The sequence below is a fragment of the Lissotriton helveticus genome, chromosome 6 (genome assembly GCF_964261635.1).
Source record: "Lissotriton helveticus chromosome 6, aLisHel1.1, whole genome shotgun sequence".
NCBI classification, from domain to species: domain Eukaryota; kingdom Metazoa; phylum Chordata; class Amphibia; order Caudata; family Salamandridae; genus Lissotriton; species Lissotriton helveticus.
This window is the reverse complement of record NC_136067.1, coordinates 1,129,934,614-1,129,959,567: the sequence shown is the minus strand read 5'-3', so window position 1 is coordinate 1,129,959,567 and position 24,954 is coordinate 1,129,934,614.

Genomic DNA, 24,954 nt, shown 5'->3' with positions numbered 1-24,954 from the left:
ATGAGGCATGATCCAATTGACATTTTGAATTATTTTTGGTACGGTCCAAAAAATCAATTTTCTGATGAAAAACGATAACTCCGGACCTGTCGAACGTTCCCAAAATGGTCAATATGGATGAAATGTTAACATTTAATCTTTTTACTCTAAATGACTGTTGGATGTGAATTATGACTTTTTCAACTTGAAGCTTTTGAGTAAGCAAAACTCTGTAAAAATGGCAATTTTGGTCACTGTGAGGGTTTAAAAAGTGGTTATTCAACATGAGGCACGATCCAATTTACATTTTGAATCATTTTTGGTACAGTCCAAAAAATCAATTTTCTGATGAAAAACCATGACTCCGGACCTGTAGAACGTTCCCAAAATGGTCAATATGGATGAAATTTTAACATTTAATTTTTTTGACTGTAAATGACTGTTGGATGTGAATTATGAGTTTTTCAACTAAAATAAGTGTGTTTAAAGTAATTTCTGTGCCTGAAATTGGTCACAATTGAAGCTTTTGAGTAAGTAAAACTCTGTAAAAATGGCAATTTTGGTTACTGTGAGGGTTTAAAAAGTGGTTATTCAACATGAGGCATGATCTAATTGACATTTTGAATCATTTTTGGTACAGTCCAAAAAATCAATTTTCTGATGAAAAACGATGACTCCGGACCTGTTGAACGTCCCAAAAATGGTCAATATGGATGAAATTTTAACATTTAATCGTTTGACTCTAAATGACTGTTGGATGTGAATTATGACTTTTACAACTAAAATAAGTGTGTTTAAAGTCATTTCTGTGCCTGAAATTGGTCACAATTGAAGCTTTTGAGTAAGCAAAACTCTGTAAAAATGGCAATTTTGGTTACTGTGAGGGTTTAAAAAGTGGTTATTCAACATTAGGCACGATCCAATTGACATTTGGAATCATTTTTGGTACAGTGCAAAAAAAACAATTTTCTGATGGAAAAAGATGACTCCGGACCTGTCGAACGTTCCCAAAATGGTCAATATGGATGAAATTTTAACATTTAATTTTTTGACTGTAAATGACTGTTGGATGTGAATTATGAGTTTTTCAACTAAAATAAGTGTGTTTAAAGTAATTTCTGTGCCTGAAATTGGTCAAAATTGAAGCTTTTGAGTAAGCAAAACTCTGTAAAAATGGCAATTTTGGTCACTGTGATGGTTTAAAAAGTGGTTATTCAACATGAGGCACGATCCAATTGACATTTTGAATCATTTTTGGTACAGTCCAAAAAATCAATTTTCTGATGAAAAACAATGACTCCAGACCTTTCGAATGTTTCCAAAATGGTCAATATGGATGAAATGTTAACATTTAATCTTTTTACTCTAAATGACTGTTGGGTGTGAATTATGACTTTTTTAACTAAAATAAGTGTGTTTAAAGTCATTTCTGTGCCTGAAATTGGTCAAAATTGAAGCTTTTGAGTAAGCAAAACTATGTAAAAATGGCAATTTTGGTCACTGTGAGGGTTTAAAAAGTGGTTATTCAACATGAGGCACGATCCAATTGACATTTTGAATCATTTTTGTTACAGTCCAAAAAAGTCAATTTTCTGATGAAAAACGATGACTCCGGACCTGTCGAACATTCCCAAAATGGTCAATATGGATGAAATTTTAACATTTTATTTTTTGACTATAAATGACTGTTGGATGTGAATTATGAGTTTTTCAACTAAAATTAGTGAGTTTAAAGTCATTTCTGTGCATGAAATTGGTCAAAATTGAAGCTTTTGAGTAAGCAAAACTCTATAAAAATGGCTATTTTGGTCACTGTGAGGGTTTAAAAGGTGGTTATTCAACATGAGGCACGATCCAATTGACATTTTGAATCCTTTTTGGTACAAGTCCAAAAAATCATTTTTCAGATGAAAAACGATGACTCCGGACCTGTCGAACGTTCCCAAAATGGTCAATATGGATGAAATTTTAACATTTAATCTTTTGACTCTAAATGACTGTTGGATGTGAATTATGACTTTTTCAACTAAAATAAGTGTGTTTAAAGTCATTTCTGTGCCTGAAATTGGTCAAAATTGAAGCTTTTGAATAAGCAAAACTCAGTAAAAATGGCAATTTTGGTTACTGTGAGGGTTTAAAAAGTGGTTATTCAACATGAGGCACGATCCAATTGACATTTTGAATCATTTTTGGTACAGTCCAAAAAAATAAATTTTCTGATGAAAAACGATGACTCCGGACTTGTGGAACGTTCCCAAAATGGTCAATATGGATGAAATTTTAACATGTAATTTTTTGACTGTAAATGTCTGTTGGATGTGAATTATGAGTTTTTCAACTAAAATAAGTGTGTTTAACGTAATTTCTGTCCCTGAAATTGGTCAAAATTGAAGCTTTTGAGTAAGCAAAACTCTGTAAAAAGTGGCAATTTTGGTCACTGTGAGGGTTTAAAAAGTGGTTATTCAACATGAGGCATGATCCAATTGACATTTTGAATCATTTTTGGTACAGTCCAAAAAACATCAATTTTCGGATGAAAAACGATGACTCCGGACCTGTCGAACGTTCGCAAATTGATCAATATGGATGAAATTTTAACATTTAGTTTTTTGACTGTAAATGACTGTTGGATGTGAATTATGACTTTTTCAACTAAAATAAGTGTGTTTAAAGTCATTTCTGTGCCTGAAATTGGACAAAATTGAAGCTTTCTAATAAGCAAAACTCTGTAAAAATGGCAATTTTGGTCACTGTGAGGGTTTAAAAAGTGGTTATTCAACATGAGGAACGATCCAATTTACATGTTTAATCATTTTTGGTACAGTCCAAAAAATCAATTTTCTGATGAAAAACGATAACTCCGGACCTGTCGAACGTTCCCAAAATGGTCAATATGGATGATATTTTAACATTTTATTTTTTGACTATAAATGACTGTTGGATGTGAATTATGAGTTTTTCAACTAAAATAAGTGTGTTTAAAGTCATTTCTGTGCATGAAATTGGTCAAAATTGAAGCTTTTGAGTAAGCAAAACTCTGTAAAAATGGCAATTTTGGTCACTGTGACAGTTTAAAAAGTGGTTATTCAACATGAGGCACGATCCAATTGACATTTTGAATCATTTTTGGTACAGTCCAAAAAAACAATTTTCTGATGAAAAACGATAACTCCGGACCTGTCGAACGTTCCCAAAATGGTCAATATGGATGAAATGTTAACATTTAATCTTTTTACTCTAAATGACTGTTGGATGTGAATTATGACTTTTTCAACTTGAAGCATTTGAGTAAGCAAAACTCTGTAAAAATGGCAATTTTGGTCACTGTGAGGGTTTAAAAAGTGGTTATTCAACATGAGGCATGATCCAATTTACATTTTGAATCATTTTGGTACAGTCCAAAAAATCAATTTTCTGATGAAAAACGATGACTCCGGACATGTCGAACGTTCCCAAAATGGTCAATATGGATGATATTTTAACATTTTATTTTTTGACTATAAATGACTGTTGGATGTGAATTATGAGTTTTTCAACTAAAATAAGTGTGTTTAAAGTCATTTCTGTGCATGAAATTGGTCAAAATTGAAGCTTTTGAGTAAGCAAAACTCTATAAAAATGGCAATTTTGGTCACTGTGAGGGTTTAAAAAGTGGTTATTCAACATGAGGCACGATCCAATTGACATTTTGAATCATTTTTGGTACAGTCCAAAAAATCAATTTTTTGATGGAAAACGATGACTCCGGACCTGTCGAACGTTCCCAAAATGGTCAATATGGATGAAATTTTAACATTTAAATTGTTGACTGTAAATGACTGTTGGATGTGAATTATGAGTTTTTCAACTAAAGTAAATGTGTTTAAAGTCATTTCTGTGCCTGAAATTGGTCAAAATTGCAGCTTTTGAGTAAGCAAAACTCTGTAAAAATGGCAATTTTGGTCACTGTGACAGTTTAAAAAGTGGTTATTCAACATGAGGCACGATCCAATTGACATTTTGAATCATATTGGTACAGTCCAAAAAATCAATTTTCTGATGAAAAACTTATGACTCCGGACCTGTCGAACGTTCCCAAAATGGTCAATATGGATGATATTTTAACATTTTATTTTTTGACTATAAATGACTGTTGGATGTGAATTATGAGTTTTTCAACTAAAATAAGTGTGTTTAAAGTAATTTCTGTGCATGAAATTTGTCAAAATTGAAGCTTTTGAGTAAGCAAAACTCTATAAAAATGGCTATTTTGGTCACTGTGAGGGTTTAAAAGGTGGTTATTCAACATGAGGCACGATCCAATTGACATTTTGAATCCTTTTTGGTACAAGTCCAAAAAATCATTTTTCAGATGAAAAACGATGACTCCGGACCTGTCGAACGTTCCCAAAATGGTCAATATGGATGAAATTTTAACATTTAATCTTTTGACTCTAAATGACTGTTGGATGTGAATTATGACTTTTTCAACTAAAATAAGTGTGTTTAAAGTCATTTCTGTGCCTGAAATTGGTCAAAATTGAAGCTTTTGAATAAGCAAAACTCAGTAAAAATGGCAATTTTGGTTACTGTGAGGGTTTAAAAAGTGGTTATTCAACATGAGGCACGATCCAATTGACATTTTGAATCATTTTTGGTACAGTCCAAAAAACATCAATTTTCGGATGAAAAACGATGACTCCGGACCTGTCGAACGTTCCCAAAATGGTCAATATGGATAAAATGTTAACATTTAATCTTTTTACTCTAAATGACTGTTGGATGTGAATTATGACTTTTTCAACTTGAAGCTTTTGAGTAAGCAAAACTCTGTACAAATGGCAATTTTGGTCACTGTGAGGGTTTAAAAAGTGGTTATTCAACATGAGGCATGATCCAATTGACATTTTGAATCATTTTTGGTACAGTCCAAAAAAATTCAATTTTCTGATGAAAAACGATGACTACGGACTTGTGGAACGTTCCCAAAATGGTCAATATGGATGAAATTTTAACATTTACGTTTTTTGACTGTAAATGACTGTTGGATGTGAATTATGACTTTTTCAACTTGAAGCTTTTGAGTAAGCAAAACTCTGTAAAAATGGCAATTTTGGTCACTGTGAGGTTTTAAAAAGTGGTTATTCAACATGAGGCACGATCCAATAGACATTTTGAATCATTTTTGGTACAGTCCAAAAAAATCAATTTTCTGATGAAAAACGATGACTCCGGACTTGTGGAACGTTCCCAAAATGGTCAATATGGATGAAATTTTAACATGTAATTTTTTGACTGTAAATGACTGTTGGATGTGAATTATGAGTTTTTCAACTAAAATGAGTGTGTTTAACGTAATTTCTGTCCCTGAAATTGGTCAAAATTGAAGCTTTTGAGTAAGCAAAACTCTGTAAAAAGTGGCAATTTTGGTCACTGTGAGGGTTTAAAAAGTGGTTATTCAACATGAGGCATGATCCAATTGACATTTTGAATCATTTTTGGTACAGTCCAAAAAACATCAATTTTCGGATGAAAAACGATGACTTCGGACCTGTCGAACGTTCCCAAATTGGTCAATATGGATGAAATTTTAACATTTAATTTTTTGACTGTAAATGACTGTTGGATGTGAATTATGAGTTTTTCAACTAAAATAAGTGTGTTTAAAGTAATTTCTGTGCCTGAAATTGATCAAAATTGAAGCTATTGAGTAAGCAAAACTCTGTAAAAATGGCAATTTTGGTCACTGTGAGGGTTTAAAAAGTGGTTATTCAACATGAGGCATGATCCAATTGACATTTTGAATCATTTTTGGTACAGTCCAAAAAAATCAATTTTCTGATGAAAAACGATGACTCCGGACTTGTGGAACGTTCCCAAAATGGTCAATATGGATGAAATTTTAACATGTAATTTTTTGACTGTAAATGACTGTTGGATGTGAATTATGAGTTTTTCAACTAAAATAAGTGTGTTTAACGTAATTTCTGTCCCTGAAATTGGTCAAAATTGAAGCTTTTGAGTAAGCAAAACTCTGTAAAAAGTGGCAATTTTGGTCACTGTGAGGGTTTAAAAAGTGGTTATTCAACATGAGGCATGATCCAATTGACATTTTGAATCATTTTTGGTACAGTCCAAAAAACATCAATTTTCGGATGAAAAACGATGACTCCGGACCTGTCGAACGTTCCCAAATTGATCAATATGGATGAAATTTTAACATTTAATTTTTTGACTGTAAATGACTGTTGGATGTGAATTATGACTTTTTCAACTAAAATAAGTGTGTTTAAAGTCATTTCTGTGCCTGAAATTGGACAAAATTGAAGCTTTCTAATAAGCAAAACTCTGTAAAAATGGCAATTTTGGTCACTGTGAGGGTTTAAAAAGTGGTTATTCAACATGAGGAACGATCCAATTTACATGTTGAATCATTTTTGGTACAGTCCAAAAAATCAATTTTCTGATGAAAAACGATAACTCCGGACCTGTCGAACGTTCCCAAAATGGTCAATATGGATGATATTTTAACATTTTATTTTTTGACTATAAATGACTGTTGGATGTGAATTATGAGTTTTTCAACTAAAATAAGTGTGTTTAAATTCATTTCTGTGCATGAAATTGGTCAAAATTGAAGCTTTTGAGTAAGCAAAACTCTGTAAAAATTGCAATTTTGGTCACTGTGACAGTTTAAAAAGTGGTTATTCAACATGAGGCACGATCCAATTGACATTTTGAATCATTTTTGGTACAGTCCAAAAAAACAATTTTCTGATGAAAAACGATAACTCCGGACCTGTCGAACGTTCCCAAAATGGTCAATATGGATGAAATGTTAACATTTAATCTTTTTACTCTAAATGACTGTTGGATGTGAATTATGACTTTTTCAACTTGAAGCATTTAAGTAAGCAAAACTCTGTAAAAATGGCAATTTTGGTCACTGTGAGGGTTTAAAAAGTGGTTATTCAACATGAGGCATGATCCAATTTACATTTTGAATCATTTTGGTACAGTCCAAAAAATCAATTTTCTGATGAAAAACGATGACTCCGGACATGTCGAACGTTCCCAAAATGGTCAATATGGATGATATTTTAACATTTTATTTTTTGACTATAAATGACTGTTGGATGTGAATTATGAGTTTTTCAACTAAAATAAGTGTGTTTAAAGTCATTTCTGTGCATGAAATTGGTCAAAATTGAAGCTTTTGAGTAAGCAAAACTCTATAAAAATGGCAATTTTGGTCACTGTGAGGGTTTAAAAAGTGGTTATTCAACATGAGGCACGATCCAATTGACATTTTGAATCATTTTTGGTACAGTCCAAAAAATCAATTTTTTGATGGAAAACGATGACTCCGGACCTGTCGAACGTTCCCAAAATGGTCAATATGGATGAAATTTTAACATTTAAATTGTTGACTGTAAATGACTGTTGGATGTGAATTATGAGTTTTTCAACTAAAGTAAATGTGTTTAAAGTCATTTCTGTGCCTGAAATTGGTCAAAATTGCAGCTTTTGAGTAAGCAAAACTCTGTAAAAATGGCAATTTTGGTCACTGTGACAGTTTAAAAAGTGGTTATTCAACATGAGGCACGATCCAATTGACATTTTGAATCATATTGGTACAGTCCAAAAAATCAATTTTCTGATGAAAAACGATGACTCCGGACCTGTCGAACGTTCCCAAAATGGTCAATATGGATGATATTTTAACATTTTATTTTTTGACTATAAATGACTGTTGGATGTGAATTATGAGTTTTTCAACTAAAATAAGTGTGTTTAAAGTAATTTCTGTGCATGAAATTTGTCAAAATTGAAGCTTTTGAGTAAGCAAAACTCTGTAAAAATGGCAATTTTGGTCACTGTGAGGGTTTAAAAAGTGGTTATTCAACATGAGGCATGATCCAATTGACATTTTGAATCATTTTTGGTACAGTCCAAAAAAATTCAATTTTCTGATGAAAAACGATGACTCCGGACTTGTGGAACGTTCCCAAAATGGTCAATATGGATGAAATTTTAACATTTACGTTTTTTGACTGTAAATGACTGTTGGATGTGAATTATGACTTTTTCAACTTGAAGCTTTTGAGTAAGCAAAACTCTGTAAAAATGGCAATTTTGGTCACTGTGAGGTTTTAAAAAGTGGTTATTCAACATGAGGCACGATCCAATAGACATTTTGAATCATTTTTGGTACAGTCCAAAAAAATCAATTTTCTGATGAAAAACGATGACTCCGGACTTGTGGAACCTTCCCAAAATGGTCAATATGGATGAAATTTTAACATGTAATTTTTTGACTGTAAATGACTGTTGGATGTGAATTATGAGTTTTTCAACTAAAATGAGTGTGTTTAACGTAATTTCTGTCCCTGAAATTGGTCAAAATTGAAGCTTTTGAGTAAGCAAAACTCTGTAAAAAGTGGCAATTTTGGTCACTGTGAGGGTTTAAAAAGTGGTTATTCAACATGAGGCATGATCCAATTGACATTTTGAACCATTTTTGGTACAGTCCAAAAAACATCAATTTTCGGATGAAAAACGATGACTCCGGACCTGTCGAACGTTCCCAAATTGGTCAATATGGATGAAATTTTAACATTTAATTTTTTGACTGTTAATGACTGTTGGATGTGAATTATGAGTTTTTCAACTAAAATAAGTGTGTTTAAAGTAATTTCTGTGCCTGAAATTGATCAAAATTGAAGCTTTTGAGTAAGCAAAACTCTGTAAAAATTGCAATTTTGGTCACTGTGAGGGTTTAAAAAGTGGTTATTCAACATGAGGCATGATCCAATTGACATTTTGAATCATTTTTGGTACAGTCCAAAAAAATCAATTTTCTGATGAAAAACGATGACTCCGGACTTGTGGAACGTTCCCAAAATGGTCAATATGGATGAAATTTTAACATGTAATTTTTTGACTGTAAATGACTGTTGGATGTGAATTATGAGTTTTTCAACTAAAATAAGTGTGTTTAACGTAATTTCTGTCCCTGAAATTGGTCAAAATTGAAGCTTTTGAGTAAGCAAAACTCTGTAAAAAGTGGCAATTTTGGTCACTGTGAGGGTGTAAAAAGTGGTTATTCAACATGAGGCATGATCCAATTGACATTTTGAATCATTTTTGGTACAGTCCAAAAAACATCAATTTTCGGATGAAAAACGATGACTCCGGACCTGTCGAACGTTCCCAAATTGATCAATATGGATGAAATGTTAACATTTAATTTTTTGACTGTAAATGACTGTTGGATGTGAATTATGACTTTTTCAACTAAAATAAGTGTGTTTAAAGTCATTTCTGTGCCTGAAATTGGACAAAATTGAAGCTTTCTAATAAGCAAAACTCTGTAAAAAGTGGCAATTTTGGTCACTGTGAGGGTTTAAAAAGTGGTTATTCAACATGAGGCATGATCCAATTGACATTTTGAACCATTTTTGGTACAGTCCAAAAAACATCAATTTTCGGATGAAAAACGATGACTCCGGACCTGTCGAACGTTCCCAAATTGGTCAATATGGATGAAATTTTAACATTTAATTTTTTGACTGTTAATGACTGTTGGATGTGAATTATGAGTTTTTCAACTAAAATAAGTGTGTTTAAAGTAATTTCTGTGCCTGAAATTGATCAAAATTGAAGCTTTTGAGTAAGCAAAACTCTGTAAAAATTGCAATTTTGGTCACTGTGAGGGTTTAAAAAGTGGTTATTCAACATGAGGCATGATCCAATTGACATTTTGAATCATTTTTGGTACAGTCCAAAAAAATCAATTTTCTGATGAAAAACGATGACTCCGGACTTGCGGAACGTTCCCAAAATGGTCAATATGGATGAAATTTTAACATGTAATTTTTTGACTGTAAATGACTGTTGGATGTGAATTATGAGTTTTTCAACTAAAATAAGTGTGTTTAACGTAATTTCTGTCCCTGAAATTGGTCAAAATTGAAGCTTTTGAGTAAGCAAAACTCTGTAAAAAGTGGCAATTTTGGTCACTGTGAGGGTGTAAAAAGTGGTTATTCAACATGAGGCATGATCCAATTGACATTTTGAATCATTTTTGGTACAGTCCAAAAAACATCAATTTTCGGATGAAAAACGATGACTCCGGACCTGTCGAACGTTCCCAAATTGATCAATATGGATGAAATTTTAACATGTAATTTTTTGACTGTAAATGACTGTTGGATGTGAATTATGAGTTTTTCAACTGAAATAAGTTTGTTTAACGTAATTTCTGTCCCTGAAATTGGTCAAAATTGAAGCTTTTGAGTAAGCAAAACTCTGTAAAAAGTGGCAATTTTGGTCACTGTGAGGGTTTAAAAAGTGGTTATTCAACATGAGGCATGATCCAATTGACATTTTGAATCATTTTTGGTACAGTCCAAAAAACATCAATTTTCGGATGAAAAACGATGACTCCGGACCTGTCGAACGTTCCCAAATTGATCAATATGGATGAAATTTTAACATTTAATTTTTTGACTGTAAATGACTGTTGGATGTGAATTATGACTTTTTCAACTAAAATAAGTGTGTTTAAAGTCATTTCTGTGCCTGAAATTGGACAAAATTGAAGCTTTCTAATAAGCAAAACTCTGTGAAAATGGCAATTTTGGTCACTGTGAGGGTTTAAAAAGTGGTTATTCAACATGAGGAACGATCCAATTTACATGTTGAATCATTTTTGGTACAGTCCAAAAAATCAATTTTCTGATGAAAAACGATAACTCCGGACCTGTCGAACGTTCCCAAAATGGTCAATATGGATGATATTTTAACATTTTATTTTTTGACTATAAATGACTGTTGGATGTGAATTATGAGTTTTTCAACTAAAATAAGTGTGTTTAAATTCATTTCTGTGCATGAAATTGGTCAAAATTGAAGCTTTTGAGTAAGCAAAACTCTGTAAAAATGGCAATTTTGGTCACTGTGACAGTTTAAAAAGTGGTTATTCAACATGAGGCACGATCCAATTGACATTTTGAATCATTTTTGGTACAGTCCAAAAAAACAATTTTCTGATGAAAAACGATAACTCCGGACCTGTCGAACGTTCCCAAAATGGTCAATATGGATGAAATGTTAACATTTAATCTTTTTACTCTAAATGACTGTTGGATGTGAATTATGACTTTTTCAACTTGAAGCATTTAAGTAAGCAAAACTCTGTAAAAATGGCAATTTTGGTCACTGTGAGGGTTTAAAAAGTGGTTATTCAACATGAGGCATGATCCAATTTACATTTTGAATCATTTTGGTACAGTCCAAAAAATCAATTTTCTGATGAAAAACGATGACTCCGGACATGTCGAACGTTCCCAAAATGGTCAATATGGATGATATTTTAACATTTTATTTTTTGACTATAAATGACTGTTGGATGTGAATTATGAGTTTTTCAACTAAAATAAGTGTGTTTAAAGTCATTTCTGTGCATGAAATTGGTCAAAATTGAAGCTTTTGAGTAAGCAAAACTCTATAAAAATGGCAATTTTGGTCACTGTGAGGGTTTAAAAAGTGGTTATTCAACATGAGGCACGATCCAATTGACATTTTGAATCATTTTTGGTACAGTCCAAAAAATCAATTTTTTGATGGAAAACGATGACTCCGGACCTGTCGAACGTTCCCAAAATGGTCAATATGGATGAAATTTTAACATTTAAATTGTTGACTGTAAATGACTGTTGGATGTGAATTATGAGTTTTTCAACTAAAGTAAATGTGTTTAAAGTCATTTCTGTGCCTGAAATTGGTCAAAATTGCAGCTTTTGAGTAAGCAAAACTCTGTAAAAATGGCAATTTTGGTCACTGTGACAGTTTAAAAAGTGGTTATTCAACATGAGGCACGATCCAATTGACATTTTGAATCATATTGGTACAGTCCAAAAAATCAATTTTCTGATGAAAAACGATGACTCCGGACCTGTCGAACGTTCCCAAAATGGTCAATATGGATGATATTTTAACATTTTATTTTTTGACTATAAATGACTGTTGGATGTGAATTATGAGTTTTTCAACTAAAATAAGTGTGTTTAAAGTAATTTCTGTGCATGAAATTTGTCAAAATTGAAGCTTTTGAGTAAGCAAAACTCTGTAAAAATGGCAATTTTGGTCACTGTGAGGGTTTAAAAAGTGGTTATTCAACATGAGGCATGATCCAATTGACATTTTGAATCATTTTTGGTACAGTCCAAAAAAATTCAATTTTCTGATGAAAAACGATGACTCCGGACTTGTGGAACGTTCCCAAAATGGTCAATATGGATGAAATTTTAACATTTACGTTTTTTGACTGTAAATGACTGTTGGATGTGAATTATGACTTTTTCAACTTGAAGCTTTTGAGTAAGCAAAACTCTGTAAAAATGGCAATTTTGGTCACTGTGAGGTTTTAAAAAGTGGTTATTCAACATGAGGCACGATCCAATAGACATTTTGAATCATTTTTGGTACAGTCCAAAAAAATAAATTTTCTGATGAAAAACGATGACTCCGGACCTGTCGAACGTTCCCAAAATGGTCAATATGGATGAAATGTTAACATTTAATCTTTTTACTCTAAATGACTGTTGGATGTGAATTATGACTTTTTCAACTTGAAGCATTTAAGTAAGCAAAACTCTGTAAAAATGGCAATTTTGGTCACTGTGAGGGTTTAAAAAGTGGTTATTCAACATGAGGCATGATCCAATTTACATTTTGAATCATTTTGGTACAGTCCAAAAAATCAATTTTCTGATGAAAAACGATGACTCCGGACATGTCGAACGTTCCCAAAATGGTCAATATGGATGATATTTTAACATTTAATTTTTTGACTGTTAATGACTGTTGGATGTGAATTATGAGTTTTTCAACTAAAATAAGTGTGTTTAAAGTAATTTCTGTGCCTGAAATTGATCAAAATTGAAGCTTTTGAGTAAGCAAAACTCTGTAAAAATTGCAATTTTGGTCACTGTGAGGGTTTAAAAAGTGGTTATTCAACATGAGGCATGATCCAATTGACATTTTGAATCATTTTTGGTACAGTCCAAAAAAATCAATTTTCTGATGAAAAACGATGACTCCGGACTTGTGGAACGTTCCCAAAATGGTCAATATGGATGAAATTTTAACATGTAATTTTTTGACTGTAAATGACTGTTGGATGTGAATTATGAGTTTTTCAACTAAAATAAGTGTGTTTAACGTAATTTCTGTCCCTGAAATTGGTCAAAATTGAAGCTTTTGAGTAAGCAAAACTCTGTAAAAAGTGGCAATTTTGGTCACTGTGAGGGTGTAAAAAGTGGTTATTCAACATGAGGCATGATCCAATTGACATTTTGAATCATTTTTGGTACAGTCCAAAAAACATCAATTTTCGGATGAAAAACGATGACTCCGGACCTGTCGAACGTTCCCAAATTGATCAATATGGATGAAATTTTAACATGTAATTTTTTGACTGTAAATGACTGTTGGATGTGAATTATGAGTTTTTCAACTAAAATAAGTGTGTTTAACGTAATTTCTGTCCCTGAAATTGGTCAAAATTGAAGCTTTTGAGTAAGCAAAACTCTGTAAAAAGTGGCAATTTTGGTCACTGTGAGGGTTTAAAAAGTGGTTATTCAACATGAGGCATGATCCAATTGACATTTTGAATCATTTTTGGTACAGTCCAAAAAACATCAATTTTCGGATGAAAAACGATGACTCCGGACCTGTCGAACGTTCCCAAATTGATCAATATGGATGAAATTTTAACATTTAATTTTTTGACTGTAAATGACTGTTGGATGTGAATTATGACTTTTTCAACTAAAATAAGTGTGTTTAAAGTCATTTCTGTGCCTGAAATTGGACAAAATTGAAGCTTTCTAATAAGCAAAACTCTGTAAAAATGGCAATTTTGGTCACTGTGAGGGTTTAAAAAGTGGTTATTCAACATGAGGAACGATCCAATTTACATGTTGAATCATTTTTGGTACAGTCCAAAAAATCAATTTTCTGATGAAAAACGATAACTCCGGACCTGTCGAACGTTCCCAAAATGGTCAATATGGATGATATTTTAACATTTTATTTTTTGACTATAAATGACTGTTGGATGTGAATTATGAGTTTTTCAACTAAAATAAGTGTGTTTAAATTCATTTCTGTGCATGAAATTGGTCAAAATTGAAGCTTTTGAGTAAGCAAAACTCTGTAAAAATGGCAATTTTGGTCACTGTGACAGTTTAAAAAGTGGTTATTCAACATGAGGCACGATCCAATTGACATTTTGAATCATTTTTGGTACAGTCCAAAAAAACAATTTTCTGATGAAAAACGATAACTCCGGACCTGTCGAACGTTCCCAAAATGGTCAATATGGATGAAATGTTAACATTTAATCTTTTTACTCTAAATGACTGTTGGATGTGAATTATGACTTTTTCAACTTGAAGCATTTAAGTAAGCAAAACTCTGTAAAAATGGCAATTTTGGTCACTGTGAGGGTTTAAAAAGTGGTTATTCAACATGAGGCATGATCCAATTTACATTTTGAATCATTTTGGTACAGTCCAAAAAATCAATTTTCTGATGAAAAACGATGACTCCGGACATGTCGAACGTTCCCAAAATGGTCAATATGGATGATATTTTAACATTTTATTTTTTGACTATAAATGACTGTTGGATGTGAATTATGAGTTTTTCAACTAAAATAAGTGTGTTTAAAGTCATTTCTGTGCATGAAATTGGTCAAAATTGAAGCTTTTGAGTAAGCAAAACTCTATAAAAATGGCAATTTTGGTCACTGTGAGGGTTTAAAAAGTGGTTATTCAACATGAGGCACGATCCAATTGACATTTTGAATCATTTTTGGTACAGTCCAAAAAATCAATTTTTTGATGGAAAACGATGACTCCGGACCTGTCGAACGTTCCCAAAATGGTCAATATGGATGAAATTTTAACATTTAAATTGTTGACTGTAAATGACTGTTGGATGTGAATTATGAGTTTTTCAACTAAAGTAAATGTGTTTAAAGTCATTTCTGTGCCTGAAATTGGTCAAAATTGCAGCTTTTGAGTAAGCAAAACTCTGTCAAAATGGCAATTTTGGTCACTGTGACAGTTTAAAAAGTGGTTATTCAACATGAGGCACGATCCAATTGACATTTTGAATCATATTGGTACAGTCCAAAAAATCAATTTTCTGATGAAAAACGATGACTCCGGACCTGTCGAACGTTCCCAAAATGGTCAATATGGATGATATTTTAACATTTTATTTTTTGACTATAAATGACTGTTGGATGTGAATTATGAGTTTTTCAACTAAAATAAGTGTGTTTAAAGTAATTTCTGTGCATGAAATTTGTCAAAATTGAAGCTTTTGAGTAAGCAAAACTCTGTAAAAATGGCAATTTTGGTCACTGTGAGGGTTTAAAAAGTGGTTATTCAACATGAGGCATGATCCAATTGACATTTTGAATCATTTTTGGTACAGTCCAAAAAAATTCAATTTTCTGATGAAAAACGATGACTCCGGACTTGTGGAACGTTCCCAAAATGGTCAATATGGATGAAATTTTAACATTTACGTTTTTTGACTGTAAATGACTGTTGGATGTGAATTATGACTTTTTCAACTTGAAGCTTTTGAGTAAGCAAAACTCTGTAAAAATGGCAATTTTGGTCACTGTGAGGTTTTAAAAAGTGGTTATTCAACATGAGGCACGATCCAATAGACATTTTGAATCATTTTTGGTACAGTCCAAAAAAATAAATTTTCTGATGAAAAACGATGACTCCGGACCTGTCGAACGTTCCCAAAATGGTCAATATGGATGAAATGTTAACATTTAATCTTTTTACTCTAAATGACTGTTGGATGTGAATTATGACTTTTTCAACTTGAAGCATTTAAGTAAGCAAAACTCTGTAAAAATGGCAATTTTGGTCACTGTGAGGGTTTAAAAAGTGGTTATTCAACATGAGGCATGATCCAATTTACATTTTGAATCATTTTGGTACAGTCCAAAAAATCAATTTTCTGATGAAAAACGATGACTCCGGACATGTCGAACGTTCCCAAAATGGTCAATATGGATGATATTTTAACATTTTATTTTTTGACTATAAATGACTGTTGGATGTGAATTATGAGTTTTTCAACTAAAATAAGTGTGTTTAAAGTCATTTCTGTGCATGAAATTGGTCAAAATTGAAGCTTTTGAGTAAGCAAAACTCTATAAAAATGGCAATTTTGGTCACTGTGAGGGTTTAAAAAGTGGTTATTCAACATGAGGCACGATCCAATTGACATTTTGAATCATTTTTGGTACAGTCCAAAAAATCAATTTTTTGATGGAAAACGATGACTCCGGACCTGTCGAACGTTCCCAAAATGGTCAATATGGATGAAATTTTAACATTTAAATTGTTGACTGTAAATGACTGTTGGATGTGAATTATGAGTTTTTCAACTAAAGTAAATGTGTTTAAAGTCATTTCTGTGCCTGAAATTGGTCAAAATTGCAGCTTTTGAGTAAGCAAAACTCTGTAAAAATGGCAATTTTGGTCACTGTGACAGTTTAAAAAGTGGTTATTCAACATGAGGCACGATCCAATTGACATTTTGAATCATTTTTGGTACAGTCCAAAAAACATCAATTTTCGGATGAAAAACGATGACTCCGGACCTGTCGAACGTTCCCAAATTGGTCAATATGGATGAAATTTTAACATTTAATTTTTTGACTGTAAATGACTGTTGGATGTGAATTATGAGTTTTTCAACTAAAATAAGTGTGTTTAAAGTAATTTCTGTGCCTGAAATTGATCAAAATTGAAGCTTTTGAGTAAGCAAAACTCTGTAAAAATTGCAATTTTGGTCACTGTGAGGGTCAATATGGATGAAATGTTAACATTTAATCTTTTTACTCTAAATGACTGTTGGATGTGAATTATGACTTTTTCAACTTGAAGCATTTGAGTAAGCAAAACTCTGTAAAAATGGCAATTTTGGTCACTGTGAGGGTTTAAAAAGTGGTTATTCAACATGAGGCATGATCCAATTTACATTTTGAATCATTTTGGTACAGTCCAAAAAATCAATTTTCTGATGAAAAACGATGACTCCGGACATGTCGAACGTTCCCAAAATGGTCAATATGGATGATATTTTAACATTTTATTTTTTGACTATAAATGACTGTTGGATGTGAATTATGAGTTTTTCAACTAAAATAAGTGTGTTTAAAGTCATTTCTGTGCATGAAATTGGTCAAAATTGAAGCTTTTGAGTAAGCAAAACTCTGTAAAAATGGCAATTTTGGTCACTGTGAGGGTTTAAAAAGTGGTTATTCAACATGAGGCACGATCCAATTGACATTTTGAATCATTTTTGGTACAGTCCAAAAAATCAATTTTTTGATGGAAAACGATGACTCCGGACCTGTCGAACGTTCCCAAAATGGTCAATATGGATGAAATTTTAACATTTAAATTGTTGACTGTAAATGACTGTTGGATGTGAATTATGAGTTTTTCAACTAAAGTAAATGTGTTTAAAGTCATTTCTGTGCCTGAAATTGGTCAAAATTGCAGCTTTTGAGTAAGCAAAACTCTGTAAAAATGGCAATTTTGGTCACTGTGACAGTTTAAAAAGTGGTTATTCAACATGAGGCACGATCCAATTGACATTTTGAATCATATTTGGACAGTCCAAAAAATCAATTTTCTGATGAAAAACTTATGACTCCGGACCTGTCGAACGTTCCCAAAATGATCAATATGGATGATATTTTAACATTTTATTTTTTGACTATAAATGACTGTTGGATGTGAATTATGAGTTTTTCAACTAAAATAAGTGTGTTTAAAGTAATTTCTGTGCATGAAATTTGTCAAAATTGAAGCTTTTGAGTAAGCAAAACTCTGTAAAAATGGCAATTTTGGTCACTGTGAGGGTTTAAAAAGTGGTTATTCAACATGAGGCATGATCCAATTGACATTTTGAATCATTTTTGGTACAGTCCAAAAAAATTCAATTTTCTGATGAAAAACGATGACTCCGGACTTGTGGAACGTTCCCAAAATGGTCAATATGGATGAAATTTTAACATTTACGTTTTTTGACTGTAAATGACTGTTGGATGTGAATTATGACTTTTTCAACTTGAAGCTTTTGAGTAAGCAAAACTCTGTAAAAATGGCAATTTTGGTCACTGTGAGGTTTTAAAAAGTGGTTATTCAACATGAGGCACGATCCAATAGACATTTTTAATCATTTTTGGTACAGTCCAAAAAAATCAATTTTCTGATGAAAAACGATGACTCCGGACCTGTCGAACGTTCCCAAAATGGTCAATATGGATGAAATGTTAACATTTAATCTTTTTACTCTAAATGACTGTTGGATGTGAATTATGACTTTTTCAACTTGAAGCATTTAAGTAAGCAAAACTCTGTAAAAATGGCAATTTTGGTCACTGTGAGGGTTTAAAAAGTGTTTATTCAACATGAGGCATGATCCAATTTACATTTTGAATCATTTTGGTACAGTCCAAAAAATCAATTTTCTGATGAAAAACGATGACTCCGGACATGTCGAACGTTCCCAAAATGGTCAATATGGATGATATTTTAACATTTTATTTTTTGACTATAAATGACTGTTGGATGTGAATTATGAGTTTTTCAACTAAAATAAGTGTGTTTAAAGTAATTTCTGTGCATGAAATTTGTCAAAATTGAAGCTTTTGAGTAAGCAAAACTCTGTAAAAATGGCAATTTTGGTCACTGTGACAGTTTAAAAAGTGGTTATTCAACATGAGGCACGATCCAATTGACATTTTGAATCATTTTTGGTACAGTCCAAAAAAATCAATTTTCTGATGAAAAACGATAACTCCGGACCTGTCGAACGTTCCCAAAATGGTCAATATGGATAAAATGTTAACATTTAATCTTTTTACTCTAAATGACTGTTGGATGTGAATTATGACTTTTTCAACTTGAAGCTTTTGAGTAAGCAAAACTCTGTACAAATGGCAATTTTGGTCACTGTGAGGGTTTAAAAAGTGGTTATTCAACATGAGGCATGATCCAATTGACATTTTGAATCATTTTTGGTACAGTCCAAAAAAATTCAATTTTCTGATGAAAAACGATGACTACGGACTTGTGGAACGTTCCCAAAATGGTCAATATGGATGAAATTTTAACATTTACGTTTTTTGACTGTAAATGACTGTTGGATGTGAATTATGACTTTTTCAACTTGAAGCTTTTGAGTAAGCAAAACTCTGTAAAAATGGCAATTTTGGTCACTGTGAGGTTTTAAAAAGTGGTTATTCAACATGAGGCACGATCCAATAGACATTTTGAATCATTTTTGGTACAGTCCAAAAAAATCAATTTTCTGATGAAAAACGATGACTCCGGACTTGTGGAACGTTCCCAAAATGGTGAATATGGATGAAATTTTAACATGTAATTTTTTGACTGTAAATGACTGTTGGATGTGAATTATGAGTTTTTCAACTAAAATGAGTGTGTTTAACGTAATTTCTGTCCCTGAAATTGGTCAAAATTGAAGCTTTTGAGTAAGCAAAACTCTGTAAAAAGTGGCAATTTTGGTCACTGTGAGGGTTTAAAAAGTGGTTATTCAACATGAGGCATGATCCAATTGACATTTTGAATCATTTTTGGTACAGTCCAAAAAACATCAATTTTCGGATGAAAAACGATGACTCCGGACCTGTCGAACGTTCCCAAATTGGTCAATATGGATGAAATGTTAACATTTAATTTTTTGACTGTAAATGACTGTTGGATGTGAATTATGAGTTTTTCAACTAAAATAAGTGTGTTTAAAGTAATTTCTGCGCCTGAAATTGATCAAAATTGAAGCTTTTGAGTAAGCAAAACTCTGTAAAAATGGCAATTTTGGTCACTGTGAGGGTTTAAAAAGTGGGTATTCAACATGAGGCATGATCCAATTGACATTTTGAATCATTTTTGGTACAGTCCAAAAAAATCAATTTTCTGATGAAAAACGATGACTCCGGACTTGTGGAACGTTCCCAAAATGGTCAATATGGATGAAATTTTAACATGTAATTTTTTGACTGTAAATGACTGTTGGATGTGAATTATGAGTTTTTCAACTAAAATAAGTGTGTTTAACGTAATTTCTGTCCCTGAAATTGGTCAAAATTGAAGCTTTTGAGTAAGCAAAACTCTGTAAAAAGTGGCAATTTTGGTCACTGTGAGGGTTTAAAAAGTGGTTATTCAACATGAGGCATGATCCAATTGACATTTTGAATCATTTTTGGTACAGTCCAAAAAACATAAATTTTCGGATGAAAAACGATGACTCCGGACCTGTCGAACGTTCCCAAATTAATCAATATGGATGAAATTTTAACATTTAATTTTTTGACTGTAAATGACTGTTGGATGTGAATTATGACTTTTTCAACTAAAATAAGTGTGTTTAAAGTAATTTCTGTGCATGAAATTTGTCAAAATTGAAGCTTTTGAGTAAGCAAAACTCTGTAAAAATGGCAATTTTGGTCACTGTGACAGTTTAAAAAGTGGTTATTCAACATGAGGCACGATCCAATTGACATTTTGAATCATTTTTGGTACAGTCCAAAAAAACAATTTTCTGATGAAAAACGATAACTCCGGACCTGTCGAACGTTCCCAAAATGGTCAATATGGATGAAATGTTAACATTTAATCTTTTTACTCTAAATGACTGTTGGATGTGAATTATGACTTTTTCAACTTGAAGCATTTAAGTAAGCAAAACTCTGTAAAATGGCAATTTTGGTCACTGTGAGGGTTTAAAAAGTGGTTATTCAACATGAGGAACGATCCAATTTACATGTTGAATCATTTTTGGTACAGTCCAAAAAATCAATTTTCTGATGAAAAACGATAACTCCGGACCTGTCGAACGTTCCCAAAATGGTCAATATGGATGATATTTTAACATTTTATTTTTTGACTATAAATGACTGTTGGATGTGAATTATGAGTTTTTCAACTAAAATAAGTGTGTTTAAAGTCATTTCTGTGCATGAAATTGGTCAAAATTGAAGCTTTTGAGTAAGCAAAACTCTATAAAAATGGCAATTTTGGTCACTGTGAGGGTTTAAAAAGTGGTTATTCAACATGAGGCACGATCCAATTGACATTTTGAATCATTTTTGGTACAGTCCAAAAAATCAATTTTTTGATGGAAAACGATGACTCCGGACCTGTCGAACGTTCCCAAAATGGTCAATATGGATGAAATTTTAACATTTAAATTGTTGACTGTAAATGACTGTTGGATGTGAATTATGAGTTTTTCAACTAAAGTAAATGTGTTTAAAGTCATTTCTGTGCCTGAAATTGGTCAAAATTGCAGCTTTTGAGTAAGCAAAACTCTGTAAAAATGGCAATTTTGGTCACTGTGACAGTTTAAAAAGTGGTTATTCAACATGAGGCACGATCCAATTGACATTTTGAATCATTTTTGGTACAGTCCAAAAAACATCAATTTTCGGATGAAAAACGATGACTCCGGACCTGTCGAACGTTCCCAAATTGGTCAATATGGATGAAATTTTAACATTTAATTTTTTGACTGTAAATGACTGTTGGATGTGAATTATGAGTTTTTCAACTAAAATAAGTGTGTTTAAAGTAATTTCTGTGCCTGAAATTGATCAAAATTGAAGCTTTTGAGTAAGCAAAACTCTGTAAAAATTGCAATTTTGGTCACTGTGAGGGTCAATATGGATGAAATGTTAACATTTAATCTTTTTACTCTAAATGACTGTTGGATGTGAATTATGACTTTTTCAACTTGAAGCATTTGAGTAAGCAAAACTCTGTAAAAATGGCAATTTTGGTCACTGTGAGGGTTTAAAAAGTGGTTATTCAACATGAGGCATGATCCAATTTACATTTTGAATCATTTTGGTACAGTCCAAAAAATCAATTTTCTGATGAAAAACGATGACTCCGGACATGTCGAACGTTCCCAAAATGGTCAATATGGATGATATTTTAACATTTTATTTTTTGACTATAAATGACTGTTGGATGTGAATTATGAGTTTTTCAACTAAAATAAGTGTGTTTAAAGTCATTTCTGTGCATGAAATTGGTCAAAATTGAAGCTTTTGAGTAAGCAAAACTCTGTAAAAATGGCAATTTTGGTCACTGTGAGGGTTTAAAAAGTGGTTATTCAACATGAGGCACGATCCAATTGACATTTTGAATCATTTTTGGTACAGTCCAAAAAATCAATTTTTTGATGGAAAACGATGACTCCGGACCTGTCGAACGTTCCCAAAATGGTCAATATGGATGAAATTTTAACATTTAAATTGTTGACTGTAAATGACTGTTGGATGTGAATTATGAGTTTTTCAACTAAAGTAAATGTGTTTAAAGTCATTTCTGTGCCTGAAATTGGTCAAAATTGCAGCTTTTGAGTAAGCAAAACTCTGTAAAAATGGCAATTTTGGTCACTGTGACAGTTTAAAAAGTGGTTATTCAACATGAGGCACGATCCAATTGACATTTTGAATCATATTTGGACAGTCCAAAAAATCAATTTTCTGATGAAAAACTTATGACTCCGGACCTGTCGAACGTTCCCAAAATGGTCAATATGGATGATATTTTAACATTTTATTTTTTGACTATAAATGACTGTTGGATGTGAATTATGAGTTTTTCAACTAAAATAAGTGTGTTTAAAGTAATTTCTGTGCATGAAATTTGTCAAAATTGAAGCTTTTGAGTAAGCAAAACTCTGTAAAAATGGCAATTTTGGTCACTGTGAGGGTTTAAAAAGTGGTTATTCAACATGAGGCATGATCCAATTGACATTTTGAATCATTTTTGGTACAGTCCAAAAAAATTCAATTTTCTGATGAAAAACGATGACTCCGGACTTGTGGAACGTTCCCAAAATGGTCAATATGGATGAAATTTTAACATTTACGTTTTTTGACTGTAAATGACTGTTGGATGTGAATTATGACTTTTTCAACTTGAAGCTTTTGAGTAAGCAAAACTCTGTAAAAATGGCAATTTTGGTCACTGTGAGGTTTTAAAAAGTGGTTATTCAACATGAGGCACGATCCAATAGACATTTTTAATCATTTTTGGTACAGTCCAAAAAAATCAATTTTCTGATGAAAAACGATGACTCCGGACCTGTCGAACGTTCCCAAAATGGTCAATATGGATGAAATGTTAACATTTAATCTTTTTACTCTAAATGACTGTTGGATGTGAATTATGACTTTTTCAACTTGAAGCATTTAAGTATGCAAAACTCTGTAAAAATGGCAATTTTGGTCACTGTGAGGGTTTAAAAAGTGGTTATTCAACATGAGGCATGATCCAATTTACATTTTGAATCATTTTGGTACAGTCCAAAAAATCAATTTTCTGATGAAAAACGATGACTCCGGACATGTCGAACGTTCCCAAAATGGTCAATATGGATGATATTTTAACATTTTATTTTTTGACTATAAATGACTGTTGGATGTGAATTATGAGTTTTTCAACTAAAATAAGTGTGTTTAAAGTAATTTCTGTGCATGAAATTTGTCAAAATTGAAGCTTTTGAGTAAGCAAAACTCTGTAAAAATGGCAATTTTGGTCACTGTGACAGTTTAAAAAGTGGTTATTCAACATGAGGCACGATCCAATTGACATTTTGAATCATTTTTGGTACAGTCCAAAAAAATCAATTTTCTGATGAAAAACGATAACTCCGGACCTGTCGAACGTTCCCAAAATGGTCAATATGGATAAAATGTTAACATTTAATCTTTTTACTCTAAATGACTGTTGGATGTGAATTATGACTTTTTCAACTTGAAGCTTTTGAGTAAGCAAAACTCTGTACAAATGGCAATTTTGGTCACTGTGAGGGTTTAAAAAGTGGTTATTCAACATGAGGCATGATCCAATTGACATTTTGAATCATTTTTGGTACAGTCCAAAAAAATTCAATTTTCTGATGAAAAACGATGACTACGGACTTGTGGAACGTTCCCAAAATGGTCAATATGGATGAAATTTTAACATTTACGTTTTTTGACTGTAAATGACTGTTGGATGTGAATTATGACTTTTTCAACTTGAAGCTTTTGAGTAAGCAAAACTCTGTAAAAATGGCAATTTTGGTCACTGTGAGGTTTTAAAAAGTGGTTATTCAACATGAGGCACGATCCAATAGACATTTTGAATCATTTTTGGTACAGTCCAAAAAAATCAATTTTCTGATGAAAAACGATGACTCCTGACTTGTGGAACGTTCCCAAAATGGTGAATATGGATGAAATTTTAACATGTAATTTTTTGACTGTAAATGACTGTTGGATGTGAATTATGAGTTTTTCAACTAAAATGAGTGTGTTTAACGTAATTTCTGTCCCTGAAATTGGTCAAAATTGAAGCTTTTGAGTAAGCAAAACTCTGTAAAAAGTGGCAATTTTGGTCACTGTGAGGGTTTAAAAAGTGGTTATTCAACATGAGGCATGATCCAATTGACATTTTGAATCATTTTTGGTACAGTCCAAAAAACATCAATTTTCGGATGAAAAACGATGACTCCGGACCTGTCGAACGTTCCCAAATTGGTCAATATGGATGAAATGTTAACATTTAATTTTTTGACTGTAAATGACTGTTGGATGTGAATTATGAGTTTTTCAACTAAAATAAGTGTGTTTAAAGTAATTTCTGCGCCTGAAATTGATCAAAATTGAAGCTTTTGAGTAAGCAAAACTCTGTAAAAATGGCAATTTTGGTCACTGTGAGGGTTTAAAAAGTGGTTATTCAACATGAGGCATGATCCAATTGACATTTTGAATCATTTTTGGTACAGTCCAAAAAAATCAATTTTCTGATGAAAAACGATGACTCCGGACTTGTGGAACGTTCCCAAAATGGTCAATAT